Source organism: Cuculus canorus, chromosome 15 (genome assembly GCF_017976375.1).
Source record: "Cuculus canorus isolate bCucCan1 chromosome 15, bCucCan1.pri, whole genome shotgun sequence".
Classification (NCBI taxonomy): Eukaryota; Metazoa; Chordata; class Aves; order Cuculiformes; family Cuculidae; genus Cuculus; species Cuculus canorus.
Window position 1 is genome coordinate 6,504,356 of NC_071415.1, and position 27,993 is coordinate 6,532,348.

The window sequence follows — 27,993 nt, forward strand, 5'->3', positions numbered from 1 at the left end:
TTTGCTGCAAATGCCATCTAAACCCACATAGTGATTAATCGAGTATGAATGCGTACCGGTAATTATACAGATTATTGGCATAGTGTACTCCAGCCCATGTTTTTCTTTCTTGCCTTTAATATTTACTTCAAGTAGAGACAGTAGGTAATTAGTCTCATAAAACTTCTCTGTCTGAGCAGATTCAATTATAATGGATCAAAAAATACTGAATTCATCTTTAAGTATATTTAAAGCAAAACTGTAACATCTCTTTTAAGAACCAATCAGTCTTCATTAAGGACTAACACATATCGCTGAGCTCTTCTTGCTCAGAGTTTCAGGTCTGATTTTTCTGCCCATCAAAAGTGATGCACCCACAGCAGCGTGAAGTTGTGATGGCACAGAAAGCGGGGTTTAAGCATCAGGCATCATACCCTTCCTCTTATTAGCCTCTGCCCTACTCTATGCAGTTACAGAGAAGATTTGTTTTCTAAGTCCTGATCTAGACTACAACATGATTTTTCTAAAATGCAGGTAGCATTAGGTCAGTCCCATCTTTGAACGAGAGCATGCAGACACCTGTGAGGCCGGAAAAGACGCCTGCTTCTCCTTTAGAATTAGTGGTAGTGATGCATCAGTGGGTTTAATAGGTTCCTTTGCTGCGGCATAAGTGGTCTCGTGTCAGAGCAGCAGGTTTTGAAGGGCCACAGGGAAGCAGGGGTTCAGGGGCTGCAGGAGCCCTCACAGTGCACTGACGGTGACACGGAGTCACCCGGCACCTGCAGCCGGCTCCTGACTCTCTCTGCTAGCAGGGAGCACATTGGCATGATCCACCTTACCACCGCCTGTTCATGCTGCCGTACGTAGCCTATGGTCTCTTTTCATGCCGGATCCCTCAGCCTGGTATGTTTTACCTTTCTGGTGAGCTGAGGGTTTAAGCTGGATGACAGCACACTCTCCACAGAGTCACAAAACTGAAGTCAGACCTAGTTCGCAAGGATCTGATTTCAAGGAAAAAGAAGAAAATAAAGATAAGACCCCCCCCCCCCCCCCGTTCTACTAGACATAGCGCATGATGGTTTTATACTTGAAAGACCACAGTTGCATAATTTCTGCTTTGGGGAATATGCTGTTTTATTAGCTCTGTGAAAGACTTGAAGCCACCAGAGAGAGGGTGGCTGTCTTTTAACCTGGAAATGTGTGTATAGCTGCTGCCATTTTCAAGACTGAGATGTGCAACACATCTGACTGCAGCAAATGAGGCATCTGCATGAATGTGATAATTATCTCTTTTCAGGAAAAAAGAGGAAAAATACAGGCTGGGAGAAGAAAGACTGGCATTTACCTGAGCTCTGTGTTCATGGCTCAGTTCCTAGGCTGCACATGCTAGGCTGTTTCTAAGAGGCAGAGCTGTTAGGAAAATAAAACAGTCTGAAGAATAAAGTCTAGCTAGATTTAATTTCTCCTTTGAATGAAAATTTGTGCATTTTGTAAAGAAGGAACATGGATTCTAGTACTTTGATATGCAATAGGCGTGCCCTTTCCTATCCTCAATGGGTAGATAAAAAGACAGACAGACATGTAGATTATTATCAACAGTTCTTTGCTCCTTGAGACCATAAATATTTCCCTCTGGGAAGCTGGGAGGTGTTTTATCAGCTGTGAAAATGGATAGCAATTCTCAGGTGTGCACTGGCTGCTACTAAATGCCTGTTCCCAAATCTCTCCCACAGCCGCCACTGACATCCGGGCAGCCCTTGCTGTAGGTTAGGGTTAAGTTGTCTTTGATGGGCTGTGTTCTCATTGGCATACATGGAAATACCGTACTGCCTCAAAGTCACTGGAAATATTGTATCGTATGCTGCACATCGGTCACGTTCATTTTGCTGGTATTCTCCGAGCAAATACTCCTGCGAGAAGGGTCTTTTTCATCATACAGATTGAAAATAGCATGAATTCTCCCAGTGCAGTGCAAGTACCTTTTTTACAAACAGTCTGGTTCAGAGTACGTGGCAGCTGGGAGGGGGGGAAAGAACAGACTAGTTTTTCACTGCCCATATATTTTTCTCTTCCCAGCTTGATTGGAGTTGACTTTGCTTCATTGGCATTTTGTTTTGTTTAGAAGAAGGGTTTTCAGTGGAGGAGAGATGTAGGTGCACTGATGCCTCTGTGTTTCACTGGTAGAAACCAGCAGATGCTTTTGAAACCTGCAGGAAAGGAGGCAGTGTGACAAATTCAAACTGGAAAACATCTTTATTGAACAACCTTTAGAAAAAAACATAAGTGGTAGGAAAGCTTGAAGTTAAAGAAAATTTTCTTACCCCATTGTCCTTTTAAGAATGTTTTTAATTGTATCAGTCCAGACTACAGGAAAGTTATGAGAAGGGGAGGGTTAAATTATTTTAATATGTTTTTTAAAAAAGAGAGCGAGAAGAAATTCAGTGGATTCTCAGTGATATCATGCCTGAGTGGGTTATAACCTTTCAGAAGCTGAGTTTCTCCATTTATACCACTGCAAAGATGTCATCAAAAGCAAAGGTACTGGATTCCTGTAACTAGGGAGGCTGCTCAAGTAGATAAGGATAAGCTTATTTCATAAACATTTGCCCTAGGAAGAAGGTGCAGCAGAGTAAAGGCCTGAAATGATAAGAGACCACTGATTTTATGCATGTCTATCATCAAAATGGAAAACAGTTTTTTGGGTCTTGTTGTTCAAAAAAGAATTTGACGGTCACAAATATGAGGGTTATCAGGCTTTTCAAAAAAATCTTTCTGTACACAGGAGGGGATTTATTTTCCTACTCATTATAACACCCACATAAAAAATACCATAAGAGCAAAAGTCCAGAGACATTACTTAGAGGGACAAGTAAATTTTAAAAAGGGTCCTTCTAGAACTTTCTATGAGTGAGACAAAGTTGACGCTCAACAGAGGGGTAGAAAGTGAATCTCTATGGCCCTCTGAAAAGGGAGGAGAAAGTAAACAGGGCAAAGGTTAAAAAATCCACATATTACTTTACTAAGCCATGTGTCTCTTTCATTCCATTTAAGAAAAAAATGATGGAAATCCTCTCCATCCAAAAGAGGAGAAATCTCATATTTCAGAGATACTGAGACCTGCCTGGAGGGCCATGAGTCCCAGCGAGAGTTGGGAGAGGCAAAGAGTGACCGAGCTGCTTACCAGCCTTCTCCTGCCCTCAGAGAGTATCTTTACACTGCCAGTCACCATCCTTTCAAGGGCAGAGAGCGTTGGCCCAGGAGATCCTGGCAGAACTGGTTCAGAGAAGCTTCCTCACTTGCATGCAACAACTGGAGTGAAGTTCTTCCTAGGCTTGGTCCTTCTGCAGCCCCCACCCCTCAGCTGCACCAGGGCCAGGCGCCCCATCCAAGAGAACGGAGCTGCAGTTCTGTCTCGGACACATCTTGCCCAAACCGCTGGGGCAGAGGCAGCCACCGCACATCTCTGCCTGGTGTTGATCCTCCTTGATCCCAAAGCCCTGACTATACTGCTGTTGCCCCAGGGCACGGCGACCCCACCTTAGGGTCTCACGAGGCAGTTCTGCCCTGAGAAAAGCACTGGGAAAATCTGCCAACTGCAGTTAAACACAATAACTCTGACCTAGAGCTATGAATTGATACCTGGTAATTCAAAATTGCCACTGTCTGTTGTCTCAACGGCAGTGCCTTTGTCCTCCTCATTTAAGGTTTTTGCTCTCTATCTCTTGCAGTGCCGTTCCCAGGTCAATAATTGGCAAGATCTAAATCAAAAGAGTCCCCCTTAGCAAACAGGAATTTCAATCAATCTATTGTACTGCTGATGTTTTACAGGCTGACCTGACCTGCCAATGATGCCACTAATGGTTGCGCTGCCCCACTGCTGAGGAACTTTTGGAAGCAGCACACATGCACCGCAAAATATGGTAGGTGCATAGATTAATCTTTAAATTTTTCAGCCTTAGATAAATTCAGGTCTTTGTAGTTACCATGTGACACAACCCAGGGAGGGACTGGCATTTTTTTTTTTAATTAAACTTTTTCTTTTGGAAACTCCAAGACTTCTTATTTTTCTCTCCAGAGACTTTGAATGTTTTCAAACCTTGAAAGTAATATAATTCTGTCTTGAGACAAAAGTGCATGCACAGTGATTGTCCCATCCCCGCCCCCTTTTTTTAACTTTAAAAAAAAAAAGAAAGCATTAGTCTCTCTGGTAGATGTTAAAGTGTGTCCTGTCCTCATTGCTCCAGCATCTCTAGCCCTTCTTGCACTCTGCTGGCCTCTCAGATTCACTGTTACCTGGTCACAGGCAGTATCAGAGCTAAAAGATTATAATGAAAACACATATTTCTGAATACGTGGTTTAAATATGGTGTTTCTGTGATTATTTAATATAGCCCCCAATGAACAGAATCTTTCAGTTTACCTTCCTTGCAATATTCACATTTGTCATTCCCTCTTTTTCTCCAGTAAACATATTTTAAGGTATTCTCTCTGAAGCTGAGATTTCCGCTGTGCCTTTTGGATGGAGGAAGGTAGAGAGGTCTGGTCTTTCATATCTGGATGAATCATTTATGTAATCTATTCATAATTTTACATGACTTTTTTGGCATGCCAGAGCCAAGCTTTTCAATGATCAAGGAAAACCACACTGGGGAAGAATGTTAATACTACCCTGCCCTTGATAGGATGGTGACTGGCAGTATATAAATACCCCTGACAGAATGACAGAAATCTCTCTTCTATATTTACCAGGAGCCCTGGGCCAACACACACAGTGGTGGGAACCCATCTGCTCGGTTGCAGACATTTTATCAACACACTAGTATTTAACAGCTGAGGCTTTTGTAATCTATTTTTTTAGCTTGGTGCATGCGGCGATCAGGAGTGTGTGACAAAACCAAAATAATTCAGAAAGGTGAATCCTAAATTAAAATGTCTAGTGATTCATCTGATGAATCATAGAAAGGAATAAATTAATTTAGGTATTGCATCACCTCCTAGATTTCCTACTAGAATCCTGACATCGTTAGCTGGGTGTTAACGAGTCCTCTCTTCCAGTGCATGCGGCAGACACTGCCAAGGAAAGGAGCAGTAGACCTGAGCAGTTTGTGATTTGGGGGACATGGAGAGGGTCGTGATCAGAAACAGGGTCATTTGCAGAAGACATCATATAGATCCAGCTCTTTTGGGTGCAGGCTGGCCTGGCGGTGGGATGGCACTGCCAGAGGGATCTGCTGCGGTTGACATTTCCAGTCACTACATTTTGGATCTTTTTTCAATAATTTTAGTTTATACTTCTCATAAGTTATAACACGATGTGCTGCTGGGCAGCTGCCTTTTCCAGCCTTTTGGCTTTGTTTCTCATAATACCGTTACATTTTTCTTTTGGATATTTGCTCACTTGAACATTTCTCTCCCATTCCTAGATATGCAACTTTTTAACTCAATGTTCAGAGTTGGCCACCATCGCACTGGAGCCAACGGCTGATCCCTAAATTCAGTGAAGGCTTTGCACGCAAGTTTGAAATACAGGTCAAATGTCAGAGTTTCTTTCTTTCTGAAGTATTACGTAACAACAGTGCTAATGTGTGTTTGTGGGTTGATAAGAAAATACTGACATCTTTCATTTTCAAACCAAACTTCTCATACTTCCTATTGCTTCAGATACTTTTCCCTGTCAACACCTCAGTGCAGAAAGACCCTACTTATTTACTTAACTTCAAGCATACGTCAAACTAGTGTTTGTTGAAGTATTTAAGATTAGTTCTATTAATAGATCAGGGCATTAATCTCCATTATTAAAAAATGTTAATTGCACTCAAGGTTCCAGCGTTTTAGACTCTGTAGATGTGAGAAAGTCTGGAAGTGTTTTTTTCTGCAGGCAGTGTTGGATGGGCTGGTATAAAGGCATAATATTGCCCCCATCCAAATTTAGTATAGTAACCCCCCTAAAAAAATAAAGGCAGCACAAAGAGACAGCTGCTTTAAAAGCCGATTTCCCCAAAGACAGCCCATGAAATACATTGGTGTGAACTCATAATGTCAGAGCAGTTTCAGCTGAATTAAAGACTGAAAATAGGACTACAGCAGCAAAATATAATTTCAGAATTCAAGCTAGCCAGATGAGGCAATTCAAGGTTTTAAGTTGCACTTTATATTCTTAACATTTTCTATAGCAACTTTCAAAACCACAAAGGTAAAATAATCACTCTTGCAGAACAATGGATTACTCTCGGGAATACTTCAAGTATAAGCGGGTATTTTCATCCAGCCGTGGCTTTTTCTCTCCATTTGGAAGACTGCAAAATAAAGTGCTGCCGGTTGAGTCTATAATCAATAGCAATTTTATTTTTTATATCCCCAATAGTAAGATATTAAAAAAATGAAAAAGGTAATAAATGTGTAATGATCTTAAATTACTTCCCACTTTAAAAGTCAAAGAAAACACAACCTTTACCGCTGAGGTGTTATCATTGTTCCATATCTATATGCTTTAAGGAAACTGATTTAATGGAATCAGCTGGGTTAGGGTTTGACAGGGTAAGCTGGAAAATGCATTGATTACCTCCAAATTAATATTCCTACAAAAATGCCTATGGAAATTATGCAACAATGGATCATTTTTAGTATAGTTTTCCATCAGGTGTGAAGCCTTTGAGGGGAGAAGAGTCTTATTTAACTAGTTTTCCAAGCTCTTTTTTTTCAAGTCTGCTAAAATCTTGTGCCCTACTGAAAACAGATAATCAAGGCATAAACTGTGATGTGCTTTTCAACCAACTATTAACCCAGAACAACAGTCCTGTTAAGTACTTGGTTTTAATTAGCTCACACAAACTTTCCCCTCAATTCATCAAGCTGAGGTTTTGCATGTCCCTAGCTTTCTCAAAGATGAAAATCTTTATCCCTGAAGAGAGATTTCATCGATCTCTTAGGACTGCCTTTTAGAGATTGCTTGCAGCAGGACACCAGATACAGATGTGCTTGCAAAAACACAGACATACCATATGAGGGCATTGCTGAATCCTAGTAAAAGGCAGACCTTGGTAATTTTGTCCTTGATAAAATTTCTCTGTGCTAAATGTAAAAGAAATCGTGTACTAAATACAAGGTAAGAGAAACTTTGGAGTACAAAATATGAGCATGAAGGTAATTTTCTGTGTTGCGTGAGAGCCAAATGAAAGGAGCAGAAGGGAAGCAATGCCCTGGAGACAGCAGCAGAGTGGCTGACGAGGACAGGGCTGCCGGGGGCACCTGAGACCCCCCTCACCTGCTTTCCCAAGTGAAACAGCAGTGATGGTGAATGCAGCAATACTCAGGGCAGCAGCAGCAGCATTCTTTCCTGGTGACTGATAGGACCAGGGAGCTGTGAGTCCTCTGTGCACATCAGAAAAGGTACTCAACTTTGAACTTCTTGTTTCTATTTTTTTTTTTTCCAGACAGTCAACATTATTTCCTTTATGGTCAGTGCCAAGCACTGTATAAACCCATACTCACCCTGTGATTAATGGCTCTTCACTAGCAAAGGAAGGGGTTAGATAATGCTTTTAATCAGTGTCAAACTTCATCATTTTCCCACTTTCTTTTCCCTTCTCCTGTGAATCTTCTTCACAGCAAAACCTAACGAAAGGTGCTGTTACATGTTGTATGGACTTGCAATGAACTTCAGCTGATATGTATCATAATTTTACCTCATCTTTCCCATGTAGCTACTGAAAACTGAGCACTGTAGGTCTAAGATTCTTTGTAAAAGCGTGAGGAATCAGATTCTGCCTTTTCCTGTTCTTTGGCTGGGGTAAAAAATATAACATAGAAATATGAGGCCAATAGTAGCCTAATAGTAGACAATGAAGGTTGTCTTTCTCCCCAGCTGACTGCAATAACTTGGCTTCCAGCTCAACCAGCATTTGATGTCTCCTTCAGCTCAGCTCTTCACTTGCTCGTATGTGGGTATCACCTCAGGATGGCGTTTAGGTTTCCTAAACTATGACAGCGCAAGAAAAGGCATATGGTCATAGGGCCGAGTTTTCAGAGACTGGCCGGTTTCCTCGTCTCTCGAGATCAGTGAGAAGCAGCCTCAGACACAGGCAGGGGCACAGTCCTGCTGTGCCAGGCTAGGAGAGAGCCTCAGGCCACCCAGCGCAGAGGGTCAGCCGCCACCGCGGGGTGGACACAGCCTCATGTGCGATGCCACTACTGATCAGGCATTGGAATTAGATCCTCAAACACAGCCAGACATGGATTTACCCTGCCTGACTTCAGCCTCCCTGCTGGGATTCCTAAATCAGCCTCTGGTCCCTGCAGCAGGGAGATACGTCTGCAGTGAGCAGATCGTAGCAAGGTCAGGATGCCCCAGACAGACAGGGTGCTGGAGGGCTGTCTCAGCACTTACACGAGGATGTACCTCTGAATCTGGAGCCCCTCCGGTTTTTAGCCCTCATCCCCGACTCAACTCCTCAGAGGCATAGGATTGGGGCCATTACTCCCTTAGCCTTTCATTTGGCATCAAATCTCATGCTCAGGGAAGCTAAGGATGCTGCAGTGCAATTATTAATTGGGATCTTGGCCAGGCCTTCTACCCAGCCAGGCAACGGGAAGACAAGATCTAGCTCTCACTAACATAACTGGCCATCAGTTATTTAGTTTTCCAGGGAAAGGCAGTGTGGAAAGGTTCCCACTTTTTAGGAGTTTTATTGTGAAATTACTGGTTCCAGTTTTATTTTTCGCATTTGCCACCACTGGCCTTGTGAGTCTTTTCAGGGACGGAGCCAGAAAACCACGACTCTGTTATATGACAAATATTGAACTTATTCCTTTCCAAAAATTCCTTTTTTGATTAAACAGCGAAGGCAGAATGTTTGCAGAGTCTTAGGAAACCTCTAGGTTTTGGTGTGTTCACTGTTTCAAATATAGATAAAAACATGATTCCTATCACTGAGAAAATATTTGTTAAAACCTAAATTTGTGACTAAAGTTTCCTATCCTCATGCAATTCTTCCTTTTCAAAAGCACATTTGACTGATGGAGTAGAAAGCCATTCTAAAAATTTGTAATAACTCTAATTGTATTTTAATATTTGATAAGCTTTATAATTGCAGAGAATGTATTGACAACCTCGTGAGCCTGATATAACTCTGCCAGCCTTACAATACATGAACTGCCCAACAAGAGCATTTGTATGACAATGATGATAGTTGTAATTACCCACAATCTGAGATGGACAGTAGTGACATGTTTTATTCAGAAGACATGAATCATTAGCGCCTTTGCAACAGCCTGTAGAGAATAAGAATATTTATTAACTGTAGAAGGCTAATGTGTGCTCTCACAGGCTTTCATTGGTGCCAGCTCAGGTCAAATCTATGCACAGACTGTAAGGAGATACAGCCAGTTAGGGAAAAACATAGACAAAGCAACAATAAAACCTAAAACAGCGTGTCGATATCAATGCACACTTTAGATTTAGCCTCGTTGCCTTGGAGCTCCTTAATGATGCTCACTAAGTACTATACGCATATGTATGCAAGGGAGTGTATGTGTGTACATGTATATGCTGAATGTAAATGTCCTGAGCACTTTCTGCAGTCAGTTTTAACCTTCAGATGTCCCTAACCAGTTAACAAAGATATTTGATATTCTAGCTTTAAACAGTGCTGATGTTTGGTGTTTTCTGACTGGGCACGTAGCCTAAGGAGTGTTATTTCTATTCACTGCCTGATGTTTACAGTGACTGATGTCCACGTTAGTACAAGGGTGAGTTTCCAGTAAAAGGGCTGCAGGTAGGTGTCTAAATACTGTTCTGCTCTAAAAACCAAGCAGGTAAAAGAAATACCTTCTCAGGCAGAGTATATAAGGCTCCCTGGTGCGCACATCCATCTCCACTGCCTTGGTCCCACGCCGACTCCCGGCACAGCTCGGGAGCACAGAGCCCGAAGACGCTGTTCTGGGACTGGTGCAAGATTGCTGCCAGATGCAACTCACCACCAGACACCTGTGTGATGGATACAAGTGCTCCATCGGCTGACTCAGGTTTTCTGATCATTCAAAGGCAAACAGTTAAGATAGACCTTTATAATTCTCCTAAGATATTTTTCATATATGCTTGTATTACAGAACAACCAGTGGTGAAATATTGTATGTCCCCACTCCAAGCTGCAATGCAGCTGGCTGATGAATCGTCCTTGCAGAAACATTGTTTTTTCCAGCGTGAGAATTTTGTCCATAATACCCCAAGATCTTTTATCTTATTAAAGACTATTTTGTGAGATTGAAAGACAGTATTTTTCCTGTATGACTAAGGTGGATAAAGTGCACTTGCATCAACAAGCCTATTAGCATGACATTGGAGAGCTCCTGTAAACGTGTTCTCTCCTTGTGCTGTAGATGACAGAAACACCGTAGAAAGTCCTCGTAGTATTAAACCCCAGAACTATTCAAGCACCGTGACGTTTTTATCTTGTAAACTTCAGTGCATAATGGTGGTACGAGTAAAGTTCTACTATTTCAAAGACCCTGAAAATAGCTTGAAAGGAAGTTAAAGGAATATATTTAGGCTGCACTTTGTTGTTACTTGCAGACATCTGGGAACAAGGCAATGCTGAAGTACATGATGCTAACTTGCTTCCAGCAGTCAGGATGAAATGGCTATCTAGGCTCTCTCAGTAAACAGTTGTAGCAAGAAGACACGTCTGTGTCTAGGAATCGCGTGCACCCAGGCAGCCACAGGGCATCCTGATGCCATCATGTAGGAGTGGTTCAGGGGATGGCACAGAGGAGCCATACTCCAGACCCTGCTTACCCCCAGCTGCTACAGATCAGGTCAGCCTGACGTTACGTTTTATCATTTTGAACTGAGCAGCTGACAAATGTGGCATGTGAAAATTTTTGCCTTCAGTTCACTGCGGTTGAGGTTGGAGGTAAAAAGTGGACACTCTGCAAGCTTTGCTGAGTGGCTGTGTGTCCATCAACGCATCATCTCGACCTTTTGGATGCTACAGGCATCTACACCAACAGAAGGACCGAATTTGCCTGGAAAACAGCTCTCCGTTCACCTTGAGAGGTGGTTTCTCCCACAACTCCCCGGTCTCCCAGGCACATTGAGACACGGCTGCTCACTGGCCTGGCCATGCTGGCCATGATGCCTGCACGGTGCCTGTAGCAGAGAGGACAAATCACCCCTATGCCACTCAAACCCACTACTACCACAGGCAGGAGCTGCAAGGGAGTTCAAATGGCCTTTGGAGGCTGCAGCAAGACCCTGCTGACAGCTGGTAGAAAATCTGGTGGACCAATTGCACTCAGCTACGGTAACCGTGAATGTGTGTTGTCCTTGAAGGGTGGAGGGAAGCAACACCCACGTTAGAGAAAAAGGGTAGCCCCAGTAATCTTCCACACCTCCTTCTGTGCAATTCCATGGGCTTAGGACCTAATTCACGAACTGTATGGCTTTGACTCTTGTGTTTGTAGCCAATAAACCTGGCACTGATCTCGTAAGCGGGCTGGGGGCTGAAAGAAACCCCCACGTGGGCAGCTGGAAGCATCTGCCCTCTCCCTGACTTTGCTGCTGCTGCACTGCTGCAGCCCCAGCAATGCTCCTCCATGCCGGGCAATGCTCGGCAGGGGCCTGGCCTTGCAGAAGAGGAGGCTCACGAGGTGTCTTTGAAGACAAGATCAAAGCAGCAAGAGGCAATACACTCTTTTGATTCCTTAATGGGCAATTTTTGTGCTAGCTCCCCTCCTGCCTGGCTGTCACAGCATAGAGCACGGATGCTGTAAGAGCAGCCCCAGCTTCAAAGCCCTCCTCTTTGGTAGTCCATTATCTTTTCCTCCCACTGAGCCATTCCTCCTGGTAATGGAGGGACCATTACAGCTGCTGACCCGAGTTGCCCTCAAACAGCACTGTACAACACTCCTGTTCATCCAAGATAGAGGCAGGGTTGGGATCAGGGGGCAGATGGGACCCCCTCTGTGGTCCAACCTCACACCAACTCTTGCAGAGCACTGCTGGGGCTGCAGTAGTGCAGCAGGAGTCAAAGGGGCGAGAGGGCACATGCTTTGGAGAGCACAGGTGGTCCTTCACACGTGCTTTGGAGAGCACGGGTGGTTCCTCTTGGCTTAGAAATCTCTCGAAACACATAGAGGAACATATCTTCCTTGCAACGTGTTGAGAAACTGTACTTTGTGTGGCAGCTCATGGATCTGTGAGGGAAAAAGACAAGACTGTTCATATGCACTGGTCAGCAGCCGCTTTTCGTCAGGGTGCTTTGAGGGCGGAGGAGTATCTGACACTTAAGATCTTTTTACAGGGACTATTTCCTTGACATGCCATTGTGTGGGGAACTTCACTGGGTGAAAAAGCTGCTTTAAAGGTAAACAAACAAAAAAACATTTGATATTATAAACTGAAAATTTAGATCAGCTGGATATTTTTGTCTAGTTTTCTATTGAAAGAGTTATTTACATTCTCTCTTTTTTCTTTTTTTGCTATACGATTTGCAATGGAAGAAGTCCTACAAAGTGAAAAACATTGAAATGAAATTTTCTGCATGTGATATACTCAGAATATCCAGATTTTTAGTGCAGGACTTGCTTTTCCAAAGCACTGTAATTTCATTTTCAAATTTATTTCATTTTTTCTTGTATGATAATTTTACATTATTTATTTACCTGCAGTGACAGGTAAATAAATACCTGTCAGTATTGACAGCAGTGACATACTACATACTTATATTGCATTTTGATAAAGAAATACCTCTAAAAACCCACTGATGTTTAAAAGTAAGAAAAAAAATCTGTTTTAAAGCATATTTTTGAAATAAATTTGGAAAATGTGAAGGTCGAAGTTTAATATTAAAAGTCAGTTTCAATGACTAATTCTGTCCAAAATTTTCACAGCACAGCTTTCTTCCTTTCAGCAATGGGAACAGACATTGCAGCTGACATGAAAGTTGAAAATTGTCCACAGAATAACACTGTTTTTCATCTTGAAATAAATGTTGAGGGACTGAGACTGATTCCTGTAATGCCAGCACAAAAAAACAACCCATCAACCCCCCCAAAAAGATAGCTAGAAGATAAGTAGAAGCAGTTAAAGCACTTCATTTTGATGTATCACGATGCTGTTAGTAAGTATTTGATATCTGCCAGCAAAATAAATATTCTTACTATGACAAAGCTGCAAATGGCATAATATCACTGTGCTTTTTGCCTTGTTTCTTGGAAGAAGAAAAAAGGAATATAATCTTCAGAATTATATACATATATAAAAATGAACTCAGGATCTGTACGAAATTCTGATGAACCGCAAAACTGGAATGAAGCAAATGTCCCTGATGATACTCAGCAGACATTAAGGTGTGCACTGCATCAGATTCTTTGTGGAAACCTCTCTCTCACCAAGGGAACAGGAACAGCAATTCTGCTTAGTCCAGGCAGACCAGAATATCAAGAAGCCTGTGGTACTTGGAGACAGCAACTATTATTGTCCTCTGTGAAACAAAGCTCATGGCAATACCTGTAACTGTCCTCCACAGGTATGTTTTGAACAGTGACCGCTTGCTGCAAAGGAGGGAAGGGCTCTGACGGCCCATAAAATCAGTTTCAATTCTTCCAGAGAGAACTACCACAGCAGAAATTGCTGAGATTTCCTGGCTTTGCTCTGGGATTACAACATCTTCACTGAATCTGGGATGGGAACTGAAAGCCACTGCATTTCTCTGAGGTCAGTTTAAAGGATGGCCTGGCGTTTAGGGGCTGATCAGCATAGTTTTCAAGTGTAGAACTTTCCCCTCTTTGAGAAATGGTTTTGATGTACCATTAACTCAGCTGTTGAACCTGGCTTTTTGTGATCGCCCAGAGAGCAAGAGGTGTACTATTTTGCTAAAAAACGTGCTACTAATCAGTCCTGTTTATTAAGAAGAATTATAAATCCTGTTTGAAGGACTGCACATCACCTTTGGAACAACACTTTGGAAGTGAGGAGATTTTCTCTCTTAGTTACAACCAATTCTTTCATAGCTGTGGTAGATGGAAAGCTATGAAACATCAGCCTTTGGCTCTCCCTTGCTTAGTGACTGCACTTGAACCTTTGTCTCAAAACCTTAACATCATTTGAACATGATTTTCTGAATTTAATTGACATAAACACAATATAGAAGAGTTCAAACATGAGGAAGGAAAGAGGAGAAATGACAGGTAGCCCTTGATGGACTTCAAATGCATTAAGGTTTTATGCTGAGTAGCCTGAATGTTGCGCAGGAGCAGAGGTCACTGTCAAAGGCTCCTTTCAGAGTAGCCTTCCCTCAGCATCCCTCTTTGTACGGAAGCAGAAAATAGCAAAAATGTGGCATTATAGAATAAATAACTTTGTCGGTGTATTGTGAATGGAGCATGACATGCTAGGGATGTGCAGTCATAAAACAAATTTAATGGATTCTTCTTATGAAAGAGAGGTTTCTAGGGTTCAATTCATTGCTGAGCTCATGGCTAACCACATGCTCAAGAACATAAGTAGGTCTGCCTTTTTTCCGGAGATCAGATATGCGTGCCTTCAAACCTCATTCGTTAGAAGTATGCGGCAGCATCTCCCAGAGTAGGTACTTCATTTTGGTAAAACTGTTCTCCCACAAGAAATAGCTTTGGGAATGCACAGCCACCAACTTTCTCAAGATTGAAGGCAGAAAAGCTTAAATGGCTCTTTAAGCAATCTCCCCTCATTTGTTAAAACTTTATTACAGACAGGGGGGCAAGGAGCAGGTGAAACGTTTTTAACTCAGCCACCATCACTGACTTGACTGCTGTTCTTATCTGCCTGCCGCTGGAAGCAACCCTCAACCCAGTTTCACAGCATCCCTCAGCTTCTAAAGAGCCACCATCTCTATGCTCCTCGTGAAGAAAACAGGCAGCCATGAAGACTTGGATCTCCATCCTTCAGTCTCTGCCCGGTGCCTCTGCATTGCAGCTCCTACCAGTGCACTGAAAATTGTCTCTGCCAAAACGCCCTTCTTACGCTAACCCAGCTCCTGCAGTGGGTGATGGGTTAGTGGTGCCAGAGCTGAGGCTCCCAAGGGAAGGCTAAAAACCCATGGAAATAATTCTGCTAAAGCCATCAGCTGGAAAGAACTGTAGATGTAATTCTCTGTTCATGTTAAGGTACTTATACCCTATCCATTGACTTAATAAATTAAATATGCTGCAGAAAAGGAGAATACAAATTGGTACATGTAACATTAATTTTACTTGATGGTATCTTCCACTGAAATAGTGCAAATAATGGATTTTTTTGTTGCAGTAGGCCAAAACTCTTTCTAAAACAGCTGTGGACTTACCTAATGTTTTCCTTCAATCCTTACAGAATATTTTAGTTTACTTTAATTGTATTCAGTTCTTTTTAATATCTTTTTAATGTTTAGGTAAATTTCAAGCCATTTTATGCTTAATAACTCAAAGAATTTAAATAATTAACTTTGGAAAATACATAAATGGAGCACTTAAATATTTCCAAAAGTATGAATGACTATTATTTTCACTGAACCTACTCACTGAATACATACTAGCCTGGGCAGCTAGTTCAGGTATGCATCCTCCCAACTTTATTTTTTAGGAAAAAAATTGGAGTCCTCAAATTCATTCAAAATATATTCACTACCCTGCTTCTGTATGTATAATTCACTTTTCTAGAGATGATTTTTTTCTCTTACAGTTTTACCTAAAAACCCAAATACTGAGGAGAATGCATTCAGAGGACCTTTTGAAGATCCTGTCTGGGACTCTGGCAAAGCTCTTCCAAATGTACTTTCCTGTGGAGAAGCGTGATTGTCTATATGCTTAACATCGAGCATATGCTTTCTGAGTTGCTGTCAAACCTCTGTGATGCTCTTATCACTGTGCATTGTCCAAGTTCAAAATTTAAAAGAATAATCTAATGGCCAGCGCATCACTCGTCTTTGAAGGCTGCACAGCTTGCCGTCAGCCTGTGATAGATTTCCAACGAGCCACTCGCTCCTGCTGCTCCAAGAGCCCTGTGCACAGCGGGTTCATCAAAGGCAGAGGCTGCCAAGCCATTTCCCAGCCCGGATACGTGATTGGTCTCAGCCAGGAGAAGCGATTACGATGGCACAGCTCTGCCAGGGGCAGGCACTGGGCACCCCACGCCCTCAGGCAGCAGCAGGTGATGCTCTTGCATGTCCCCAGGGGGTGCTAAGGTCAGGGTGATGTGATGTCCCCATGATCTGGCCTTTCTCCTCACTCCCCCTCACTTTCTGGATGGGTAAGAGCTGTCATGCACACAAGGAAAAAAAATTACCTCCTTATAAATTTTCAGAAGTGCTTCTTTCTGCTGGCATGGATCCCACCCCATCTGGACTTCTCGTCACCTCCTTCCGCCTTGGGGACGCAAGTCATGGTTGGAGGCACTGCCTGCTCTTCTACTCTGGGCCAGGTTGGGGTCCTTTGGAAGGAAAAAAGGAGATATAAGAGCAGTGAAAAGGAGAATTAAGCAGTAGAATAGGGAAATAAAGTATGAAAAAATCACGGGTTTTATGCAGTTTTGGGATCCCTGCCAGGTATGGTCACTACTGCAGCCTGAATGAGAACAAACATTGCCTGTGGTTGTGACTACACTATGTGTCACACTTTCTTCTGTGGTCCCAAACCAGGAAAGGGGGAATGTGCTGCCTGGGGAGCTGCTGGCTTGGGCATCCTAGTGCCTCCTCCAGCCTAAGCAGCATTGACATACCCATCACTGCCTCATGGCAGGTTATGCACATCTCCTTCCTGAAATAGTCTTTATTATAACTTTTGACTTGTGTTTTTAAAGAACTGCTAGCGTGACAGAAAATAGAAAAAAAAGAAATGAAAATTCAGGATCTGTCTCATTGATATTTGCTTGCAAATAATAAGCACTGTGGAAACACTACCCAAGCAGAACAGAGATTTACTTTCAAGCATGTGAGCAGTTTAAGGTCATTTACTTAAAATTACATTCAAGAAACAACAGTGATGTTTCTGCATTTCTTTCTCCCTATAATGCCATTCTGCATTTAATCCGTCTTACTGTTCAATAGAAATAGCTTAGTCCCACGACTGAGTAACTGATTGGGTTAGAGCCTGCATCTCAAACACCATCCTGTCACCAGCAATGAATACCATTTTTAGAGCTCTCATTCCAAAGAAAGGTCAGTCACTATTTTGAACAACAGAAGGAGAAAATAGTCAGTCCAATGTTTGCTTTATCCTTTCTCCAGCTTTTAGAGGAGAAAAATAATCATCAGAGTGCCAAGGTAATTTCTAATATTTTAATATACTTACACAGAATCAACACAATCTGACATGGATTTTTTTTTTCATCAAGATATGATGATAGATTTCTGACAACGGCACAGTATTGTTGTGAAAGGACATCAGATAAGAACTACAGCTGGTTGAAATCTTCTGAATTTCAAGTTCCTTACAACATTTTCAAGAAAAAAGAAAACCTTTCTCCAGAAAATAAACATAATTGAAAAACTCAACAACTTAAAATTAACATTAAGCTACTAAGTACACTCATCTTTGACACTGCAGGGATTCAGCCAATTTTAGTGTCCTTCAGGGTCTGGTATATTTAATTAGAAAAGACAAGCGCCTTCAGAAGGTGTTCCCCTAGATTGGGACCGGTATTTTTGGTTCTCCACCTCTCCCCAGTGGCTCTCTAGGAAGTCTATGGAGAGTAGCCCTTCAACCTACCCAGATAAGGCACGTGGCTGAAGTGGGACCACATGAGTACTACCAATGGTTATTGGTGGAAATTCACTGGTAAATATACTTTAAGACACCTCTGACAACCTGGCCCATGGAAGATCTCCACAACCATGCACTGTCCACCTTTAATGAAATCTTCCCAGTCAAGCTTACAAACTAATTTACAGACTTTTCATTTGAGGTTTTAGCACTTACTTTCTGGTTTGTCTTAACTTTCTGCCAGCATTCTCTAAAGTTTCGGAGATGATCATGAAATTACCCAGCACTTACCTCCTTAAAGAAGAGACAATATGTGGTTGTGTGACCACTGGCAATAAAATGTCAGTATGAATGATCGTCAGCTGTTTTCATAGAGATTTTTAAGTGAAAGCGCGAGGGGAAGATTCAGTGCAAATGCTCTGTCATTATTGTTTGGGCCAAGCGTATGGGTATAATCTTTGCAAGGCACAGCTCATTATTCAACACAAAATATTCTGCATGAGAAACAATAATTCAAGAAATAAAAGCAGCACAGCACCACAGTATGGTGGTGGCATACACTTTTTGTTACGTAAACTAAAGATATCTATAAAGGTAGTTCATAAACCTGAAGACAGAGGGAGAAAAGTTAAATTTTAGGTAACTCAGAAATCACTTTTCAGTCTTGGGACCAAAAAACGGGGGAAAATAAAAAGTACAGACTGATCTGACTGATGTTTTACATAAGATTTTGGTTTTGCGTGATGAAATCACATGAAACTGTTATCACTTGGGGCTTGAAACACCAAAAATGTCCCTGGAGCTCTTTTGATGCCATCTGCCATTAAGGAAATTTCTCTCTTCTGTCTCCAGCCCAGGTGAAACAAAACAGCACTAGAAGTGATTTTTTGTTTTTTGGCATGTGGGATGTTCCCTTTTTGGCATGTGTGATGTTCCCTTGAAAATACAGCCTGGATAAACTGTATGAACCAACCTTGTTTTTTTGTGAATGTTGTTAAACAGAACACTTGAGGACATCTCTTTCACAGAAACATCAGCTCCGCTGGACAGTGAGCAACCTTTGCCAGGAAAAGAACTTACCTGATTTCTTCAGTATTTCATCACTTGTTAATTAGACATATTTTCCCCTTCAGATCCTATACAGAGCTCAGCCAGTGCTGATGCAATTTCTTCATATATGCTATTCAAATATATTACTCCTGAGGATTAAAAACATGATTGTTGCAGAGAAATTTTTAGCTTTTGGGAAGATACTTAAATTCTGGTTGAGATCTGGCTTGTCTTAAGAATTTCTCCCTCTTTTTCCTACAGCATCTTCAGATCACTGTCTTCCTCCTTTCCCTTACATTTTTCAAAATCCATTTTTTCCATTTCTGTGAGTAAAAATAGCCACTCAACTTATTAGACACCTTAGTGTTCACTGAGATATGATTCTGGCTTTATTTAAAATAGTGGCATACTCAGCACGAAAAATTTATAGCGTCAGCTATCATTTAGTAAATAAAGAGTGTTAAGCAGGAAAGAAATAGAACTCAGACAAGATCCATTTCTGCTTAAAATTGCCTTTTGTCTGGAGGTCAGGTCAGCAAGTCACACACAGGCACTGTGTATAGGAGTGACACCACCCACTCTGTCCCAGGAAAACCTCACCTGCTCACGCTGAACAGTCTGGGCAGTGACTCGGTGGTAAATTGCAGCAGAATTTAGCTCTGGGTAGACCCTACAAAGCAAATTTATTCAAAACATCTCATATTTAAAAGCCTGATTACCATTTACCATATGATGCCTTTCTATCACTTCAGCAGTATCAAAAGGCTTTAGAGCAGATGAGATCAAATAAATACAGTAAAAACATGAAAAAAGAGCACAGTCATATCCTGACTGATATCATGCTCCGACAGACTATTGCCACCAGTTGAGAGTACGTGCCAATATTTGTATGAGCCATCATTACAAAACATAACTGAAGCAGGCTGGAAGAAAACAGCAACCTAGAAGTGGTGTTTAAGAAAGCCCTGGGAAAGGAAAAGAAGAGGAGAGCTGCTGAGCTGAATCAGCATGTGGGCTGGAGCTGGAACAAAAGGATTCTTCAGTTCATGCCAAAAATACTCATCAGTGCTGCTGCTTATTTTAAGCTTAACATTCATAGGTGACTTTTCTTGTTTCTGAACACTCTTGTGGGAAGCTGCACGGCTTCAAGTATGGCTGGCTCTTAGAGCCCTCGCTTTCTGCTTGCTTCCACGGTTTACTTGGGAGAGGCACTTGCTCCTCAGTGAGCAGGGCAAGGTGATGCTATCTGAGGCTCTGTCCTGCTCCAGGACTACCCTGTTTTTTTTCTCCAAGGGACTCCTTGCTTCTAAATATATTCCAACCCTTTTTCTTCCTCTCTCATCTCCCTTCTCTCTGCTGGCAGGTTCTCAAATGTAGCTCAGCAAGTTCAGCATCTACTGAAGATCCCAGCTGCCATGATAGCTTTCATCTAGGTAGGGTATGGCCACAGTCTTGTATTTCAGGTGACTTATTATGGAACACTAAATATTATTATCATGACGAAAAAAACCCACAAATGACCACAGGAATATTTTTCTTGTCACGTAATTAGGCTCTTGGACTCATTATCACAGGGAGTCACTGAAGCCTGAAATTTAACAAGCTTCAGAAAGGACTGGGTGTATGTATTACTAAAAAGGGAGAACTGAAATCATCAGACTGGAGAAATGCACAGAACCTTCTCAAGTTTCAGGTTTAAATGAACATTTAAGAAGTAGGGACTGGAAAGAGGTTTTCCATGGAGGCAAATATGACACCTACTTACCCCAGAAACCTCAGAAGGATGGTTGGTCACTGAAGAAAGGGTCTGCTTTCCAGACTGTGGTGCCGCCCTCTGCAAGCTTCACGTTTCATCCAGTAGAGATGTTCCTGGTAGCAGTAAACCAATGAAAAAATTAACAGAATGGAGGAAGTCTACATGGGAAAGCTAGTTATTTTTATGGTATGGAGAGGAAAGCGTGTATGCCTAAGTTTTTACAGAATGAGGATTGCACCCATATTGTGTAGAAGAATGGCTCAAGGAGCAAGGACATATTTACGAGGCCTACGTGCACAATCCAGCCTGCATTGACCTTGACAGAACAACAGAGACCTTGGAATAAGGGAGTACAATGTTGTGAGAAAGTGAAGAGCAGAAGGGAAGATTTGTCAGCTTGCCCAAGAGGGAAAAACAAGAGGATGGAATTATGATCGTCACTACACGTGAACAGTAGCTTAGAACAAATTATAAAGTAAATAGAAGCGCATGAACATGTAGCTGTAACCTGTAGGATTAGAACAAGTAAGCGCGTGAACCCTGTATCGTATTATAAAAGGCATTGTATCTGGGCAAGAAAGGGAGTTTCTCATTACCTCTATGAGGACGTGTGGTTCTTCCGGACAAGGCTCTCCGTGATATTACCTATGGTCTTGGCTTGTTGTTCCACAAGGAAAGCAGCCCCTGCTAATCCTGTCCTCCTGTCACTGTGTGGTAACGACATGGACAATATTTTTGGTGCTGTCAATGTAACGCATAGACAAATTCCTTTGTGCCTTCAGTAGGCATCGACTCATTGGTGTACATCAAATTCCCAAGCAGGAATAGCTGCTGTCTGTCGGCATTGCTCACTGATTGTAAACGAGAGTAGGTTTTCTTGAGAAAAGAACTCATTAGAAATTATCCTTTTCTTAGATAATATATAGGTGACCCCATGCCACGTTTATTTGTGGTTTGAGCTCCCATCAAGCAGATCTTATTTATAAAGCAAAAGATAAGCTTGCTTTTTCTCAGCACTTCAAAGAACATCACCCATAACAATCTTTTAGAATCCGAACATGTTTGATACATTGCTAATCCTAAAAAAAAAAAAGAAACTAGCACGCTTAAGCATGCAAAAAATACAGTATATATACATGGAAAATATCAAGGTGTCCTTTTATTCTTCAGCTAGAAAAGCAGTTTCGCATCTGAGCAAAATAGTAACAAAACCTCAACAATTTTGGCTTCCAAATGTATTCACTAAACCAGCTTTTTAGTCAAGTAACACCATTTTCTACAAACCGGTGCAATGTTTAGTGTTAAAATGACATTTACATGAAGCATTTTCTCATTTAGGGCACACAATTACCTCAGGAGTACAAACCATAAAAAATAATATACCTATACAGAAAAGTTGAGAGAAAATAATGTCCTTTACTCTGTAGCTTTGCCGATTATGGATAAGTAGCAAATTAGATTGGGCTGTAGTTCTTCCCCTATGCGAAAAGGATTAAATCAGTTACACCATGAGATGGTATTATTAATGCAATCACGGCTTAAAAGAAACTGGCCCTAAAGGGAGATGCCAAAATGAATTCCTCATGTAGTAACAAAGGAAGCCAGAAGACTCCTTCACAACGAGTCACGTCTGCACTGAAGAGAAGTCTGACATTTCATAAGCTTCTAAATAAGTATGCTGTAAATATTTCAGTTTCTATTTGTATATCTAACACTTGCTAAAGGCTCCAAAGGCATTCAGAGCTTCACCAAAGGAAAGTATTAGATCTGGTATGACACCATGTTTCAAATATATGCTGGGAAAGTATAAAATAATAAATTACTTGATAATACATCCACCACTTGGGTATTTAGATGCTTTTCCATCTTAATTAAGAGGCAATAAATTGTAAAAGGCTTCAAGGGAACATTTATGTTTTCCTAATCAAAGAATAAAATTAATCTATAGAACACATTAATTCACGGTAGACTAGTGATCTTTTCAGAAGAAAACACTGAAAAAAAAACCCAAATCAGGTTTTCTGTCCTTCCCTCTCCCTTTGCAAGTGCGACTGAGTTCAGAAGAACCCCATTTTCAAAGGGGCAAGAGGGCAGCACATCTCCGAGCAGCACCAGCTCTCAGACTGGTGTCTGAGTACAAATCCCCTTTTATTCATTGCAGCACTTTCCAAAACCAATCAATCCACAGGTGCTGTAATTAATAGACAGCTATGGAAAAATGATGTGTGAGGGCCCTGGAGAGGATGACTGCCCATCCTCCTGTCCCCAGGGTGATCCTGGGCTCCCTGTGGCCCAGGAACCAGCCTTGGAAATGATAGGGACGCGTGCTTGGCTTAGCCCGTGTATACAATAGTATATCAGGTTTTGAAACGGCAAAATCATGATTTATAGGCAAGGTGGTTTAGGTCAGAGTAGAGGTTTCTAAAGTGTATTTGTAGTCATTTATTTTCCTCCCTCTGCTCAGTTCTATTGAGCTGGACTCAAAGCATTAACGGAGTAGGATTTTTATCATCAAAAGAGATGAAAAACCATACTAACAGAACAGTCTGATTCTCGCTTAGTCTTTAAAAGTAGGAGGAATGATGCATTATTACATAACAATAAAAGAATAACGATGGTGTATAAGCATTTTCCAGGCATTTGTTTGGGTTGCTATGCACAAACAGTCAGCAGCTGCCTCATAATGTCGTGTTATGTGATCTCAGTTCAGGGTCTCCTGCTCTGAGTCAGTATTTCAGAACAAGGAAGGTATTTGCTATTTATCCCTATTTTTATTATTATATTGCTTATGACTAGATTCCAAAAATAATGAATTGGTTATAATCCTGGTCATGGAGCCTTTGAAACTAACAGCAAGGCTTCTGCTGACTATAACCAAAAAAAAAACCCTCCAGGTTTTGAGGCACTGTGGTGTGATCTGCAGAGCACAGGCTAAAAATATGTCTAAAAGGATTACGAAGTATTTGTGTTTAACTTTAAAATGTGTGGAAAATCACCTTAATATAAAGAGTCAGCAAAAATTTATATATATACCACCTGATTGCTCAAAAAAAATCAAGGTTAACTTGCGTTTAGGAGATTTTTATAAGCTAAGGCTCCATATAGGTACAAATTTCTTAGCTGTGATTCTTTTCTTGGTTCCTTTTCTGGCTTATTCAGGATTTGAAAAAGACATCCAAGAGCACTTTTTTCCATTCCTTACTCAACTCTTGTTTATACACAAAATATACCAACATGATATTTATTTATTTATTAACTATATTTAACAAACACCACCTGATCTACATATTTTGACTGGAATCTGAGCTGTTGCCTCTGCAAGACAAAGAATGCTTTCCCCTTGGCTTCAGTCGATTCCAAACTATCATTTTGTGTTCAGTCCTACTTCCTCAGTCCTCATTTTGAGAAGCTACGTGTGATATATATTTGTTAAGAACTTCTTTGAAAAAAAATATGATTTCTTTTCCCCCTTATATTTATAAAAAAATAAAACGGCACCCGAGATTAGAGAGATGAGAGCATAAATATATATGACAGCCACATTATTACCAAATACATTCATTAGCAGCAATGTTATCACAGTGAATACCAAATGAATTAACAGTGACAGGGCAATAAATTAAAGTGTTTATACATTTCTTTCTCACAGCTTACAAACTGAAGATTTATTCCTGACCTTTGGTGTAGAACCTGATGACTGCTGGTAAATCAAAGATGATACCATTAGCATTCAGTTTCACAACTGAGACCTTTTCACCCTGGAGATGTAACGGATAATTTTCTAAGCATTTCTTTGTGGATTAACACTAATTAGCATGCATACTTCATGAAGAATTAATGTCAGTGGGAAATAAGCTCATTTCCATTCAGGACACTTCCCAGTTTATTCTTGTCATCTCTTTGCTGATGCGTTTACATGATATATGTTGTCTGTATAGAAACTCATCACTCTCTCTTTGTTCTTGGGCAGTCCTGGCAAAGGTCTGCCACTAAAGATCTCCTCTGGGCTCTTTGGGTCCTCAGGTGGACTCCAATGGGCTGGGCACAGCTTAAACTGGGATTTAGAGGTGAAATAGGCACCAGTCTACAGAATTTACACTTTCTGTATTTAATCTTACAGAGGAAAAGAAATTGTATATTCCAGTCAGGTTGTAGACTTGGTCCTTTTCATTTTGTGAGTTGAACTTACTGTCTCGCTCTGGGTCAGTAAAGAATTATTTTTCCAAAGGAGAAGATCTCAGCCTTTTTCTGATAGAAAATCCTGAAACAGAGGTGCTAACCTCTATTTAACAGTGCTGATATTCTGAAAACAGGCTGGCTTTGCTTCATTAGCTGACACGTACTTTGAAAGAAGTCCACAGACAGAGCGAAAAGCAGAGCTTGGGCTAAATAAGGTTTCCAGGTTCTGGACATAACCAAACAACAAATCTTGGGTAATGGTAACCATGAGACCAACAGTGAAATATGTAGGTGTGGAAGTAATTTCATGAGTGAGAAGAAACTGGGTGATTTCTTCCATCATGGGCCAATGTAACAATTCTATAACAAACAAATCAGTGAAAAAACATCACAACACTATGGCACTGTATAAGAACAAAAGCAATCTTCACAGTAATATCCAGCTGCCCATCTAGGGATGAAAAACTGATCCTGAACTACGTGTACATGCTCTGCACTTCCATAAGCCTAACACTGACACCACCTATGTGCAAAGTACTCCAGGAAGCATCAACACCACCTTCAGCAGCAGCAGCTGTGGTCTGCTTAAGCACAGGAACACTATGGGAGCAGCATGACCCAGCTCACCAATCTTGGCCGTTCAGCTGTTAGGTCTCTAGTATAAGACAACTATTTAAGGAAATCTCTATTTGTTTTCCCCATCTTCTTCTAAATCATAAATCCTTCTCACTAATCTCAAAGAGTTTGCAAAAAGGTCTAGCTTAAGTTCACCTGGTTATGGAAGTAAAACCCGATGGTGGTCAGGGATGTTCCTGGTGATGTTTATTCTTACATCTTTATTCTAGTGTTGTTCAACAGTCATGCCTCACACAGGGTGTTTCCACAGGGAAGTACGGGGAGAGGGAGTGCGTAGCAAAGCCCGGGAGTTCACACCCAGCCCACTGCAGAAGCTGCGCTGTTTGTCAAGCAACCAGCCTGACGGCAGGGACTTTCAGTGCTGCCTGCAAGGTTGGAGCTGAGCAGCAAAACAAGGTCACCCCAAAGGTCTTCTCACAGCAGGCCTGCGGGAGACTTTCCTCTGCTCTGTGCTACCACGTGTCTGTTCTCACATTATCTCAATGTGCTGGAGGAGAATCCGACCTCAGCTGTGCCCAGGTAACTCAGTCAAGTGGTAAAATCCGACCCCAGCATGTGGGCAGTACGTGGGATGGGTAATTTGCCTGCCTCTCCCTCATGCTGTTTTGTTCCTTATCCCCCTCGGCTGCTTAGGCATTTGGATTCTCTGTAATAGCGGGACTTAAAACCTCACTGAGATCTGTGTGCCAACACCGGCTCAATGAACAGCTACGGCACACGGCAGCACTACGAAAACAAACTGCTATTGCACTGCCTAAAAACGGTAGCAGTTCTGAGTCCTGTGGCTCAAACCTTTGCCATTTGTAACTCCTACGCGCTGGAGCGTGCACAGGTAGCACTGAACATTGTAGAAAGGCAGCAAGGTTTTATAGTTAAGTAATACCCAGCCCACTGGAGACCCGGTTTCTTCATAAAAATGAGGTACAAAAAAACCTGTCTGTTAGGTCTGTGAAAAACATTAATTTTCCTGTTAGGAAGCTGATCTTTGTCTTTGTTCACATAAATGTTTATAACTGCATTGACCCTTCAGCCTGTATGTGCTGTGAGTCTATGTGCTGCTACAGGTACATTTCTTAGTCACCATAATATCCTGGGGAAGCTTCTGGGCAGGACGGATTTGCCTCTTCAACACGCTTTTGGGGTGGAGGACGAGGAAGGACAACAGGACTTTTGAAGTGAGGGCACCTCACTCCTCAGAGAATAGAATTTTTCAAGCTCTAAAGAATCACAGAATGACCTGAGTTGGAAGGGACCCACAAGGATCATTGAGTTCAACTCCTATCCCTGCATAGGACAACCCCAAAATTTGCACCATATGTCTGAGTGTATTGTCCAAGTGGTTCTTTAATATATTTAGGCTTGGTGCCCTAACTACTTCCCTGGGGAGCCTGTTCCAGTGCTCCATCACCCGCTGAGTGAAGAACCCTTTCCTAATACCCAACGTAAACCTTGGGTTCAGTTCAAGCTTTATGTACAGTTTTGGTTCAGTTTTCCCTTTTCCTCTAGTTAGCTGGCTTGGCCTGAGGAATAAAATGATGTGTGTTCCGTGGCCTTGATCATCCAACTTGTGCTTTAATTCCTGCCCCATGAGGATGGGAGATATAACCAGTAGGTGATCTGCAAAAGTCTCCTGTAAATATTTAAAAGTATTTGCCGAGACCAGCCCAAACTTCCCAGGGTGATTTTGCTCTAACGCTTTTCTTTATCTCGCATGGCCTCAGATAAAATGTCAGCTCATGAACTGTAATAATAACCTTTCCCTTCAGATTTAGCTTTTTCCCTTTCAGTTTTGATCTAAAAAAATTCCAGCACTCAATAGGAAATTTCTCACAGGGAAACTTTCTAGGATAACTACAAATTCTTACGATATCTCTGCTGCACAGCGCCTGTAGCGAGGAACTGCTGCAGCCTATCAGCAGTCCTTGCAGGGCTTGCAGAGTGGCTACCACCTCCCCCCCTATTTTACATTGCTGAACTGAGCCTGATGATGGCAGGGTTGCTCAGCTCCCGGACGGCTTACTGGAAGGCATCACTTAAAGAACTTCTTACAGATGAATTGATAACACTGATGCCATTTGAGCTCCCTCTCCTTTACAGCAAAGACTCTCTAATCCATAGCAGTACTAAACACACTGAAAAAGGATGGAGGGGGGTGGAAGAAAAAAAAAAAGAAAGAAAAAAGGAGGGAGAAAATTAAAAGTCCTCCAATGTAACTTCAGTAGACCGATGTCACACTGGAGCCAGATGCTGGTTACAGCACAGCTCAAGGGAGCAAAGGTCTCTGGAGGGCTGATTGCAAACAGTTCAGGCTGCTCTAATCTCCATGGGCTGCTCACAAAAGGCAAAAACCCTTTCTGGGGACACCTCCAGCATCTGGGCAGCCAAAACGCATTTATTCCCCTGCAGCGTTTACATTCTCAGCATGGGGAGCTTGCTCCTGCACCGGGTCGAAGTTGGGGGTGATGAAAGTATTGTAATAACATAAAATGTAGCTAGTAAACAGAAATTCGGGTCCAAAAGATGCCTCATTTCTAAACATAAATAGTAAGCAATTGCAGAGCACTTTCCCTCCGATGGTAAGGCTCTCGAGATTTGGGTCCTAAAGCAGGGACACCATAAACATTAGCCATTTATGAACATTCTGCTCATCAGCACTGCATGCCTCTTTCGTGCTAGATTTC

General features: G+C 41.8%; 3 long non-coding RNA genes across 16 annotated transcripts in view; 2 read left to right on the top strand and 1 right to left on the bottom strand.

The window, feature by feature from the left end:
* The window catches only part of LOC128853750 (uncharacterized), a 96,137-nt gene extending 90,643 nt beyond the window's left edge, over positions 1-5,494 (top strand). The window contains exons 2-3 of the long non-coding RNA XR_008452478.1: positions 3,808-3,899; positions 5,403-5,494. This is a non-coding gene — a long non-coding RNA (uncharacterized LOC128853750). The remainder of the gene's footprint in view (positions 1-3,807; positions 3,900-5,402) is intronic.
* LOC128853747 (uncharacterized) overlaps positions 1-15,810 on the top strand; it is a 239,339-nt gene extending 223,529 nt beyond the window's left edge. For 6 of the 14 annotated variants that reach the window (XR_008452449.1, XR_008452456.1, XR_008452471.1 and 3 more), the window contains 2 exons: positions 10,550-15,123; positions 15,674-15,810. This is a non-coding gene — a long non-coding RNA (uncharacterized LOC128853747). The remainder of the gene's footprint in view (positions 1-10,549; positions 15,124-15,673) is intronic. The other 8 variants (XR_008452461.1, XR_008452450.1, XR_008452455.1 and 5 more) reach the window with 8 other exon arrangements.
* Positions 1,659-27,429, bottom strand: LOC128853748 (uncharacterized). The gene is made up of 3 exons (XR_008452474.1): positions 20,507-27,429; positions 9,806-19,411; positions 1,659-2,186 (listed from the first exon to the last, which is right to left on the bottom strand). It is a non-coding gene; the product is annotated as an uncharacterized LOC128853748 (long non-coding RNA).
* Positions 27,430-27,993: the final 564 nt, after the last annotated feature.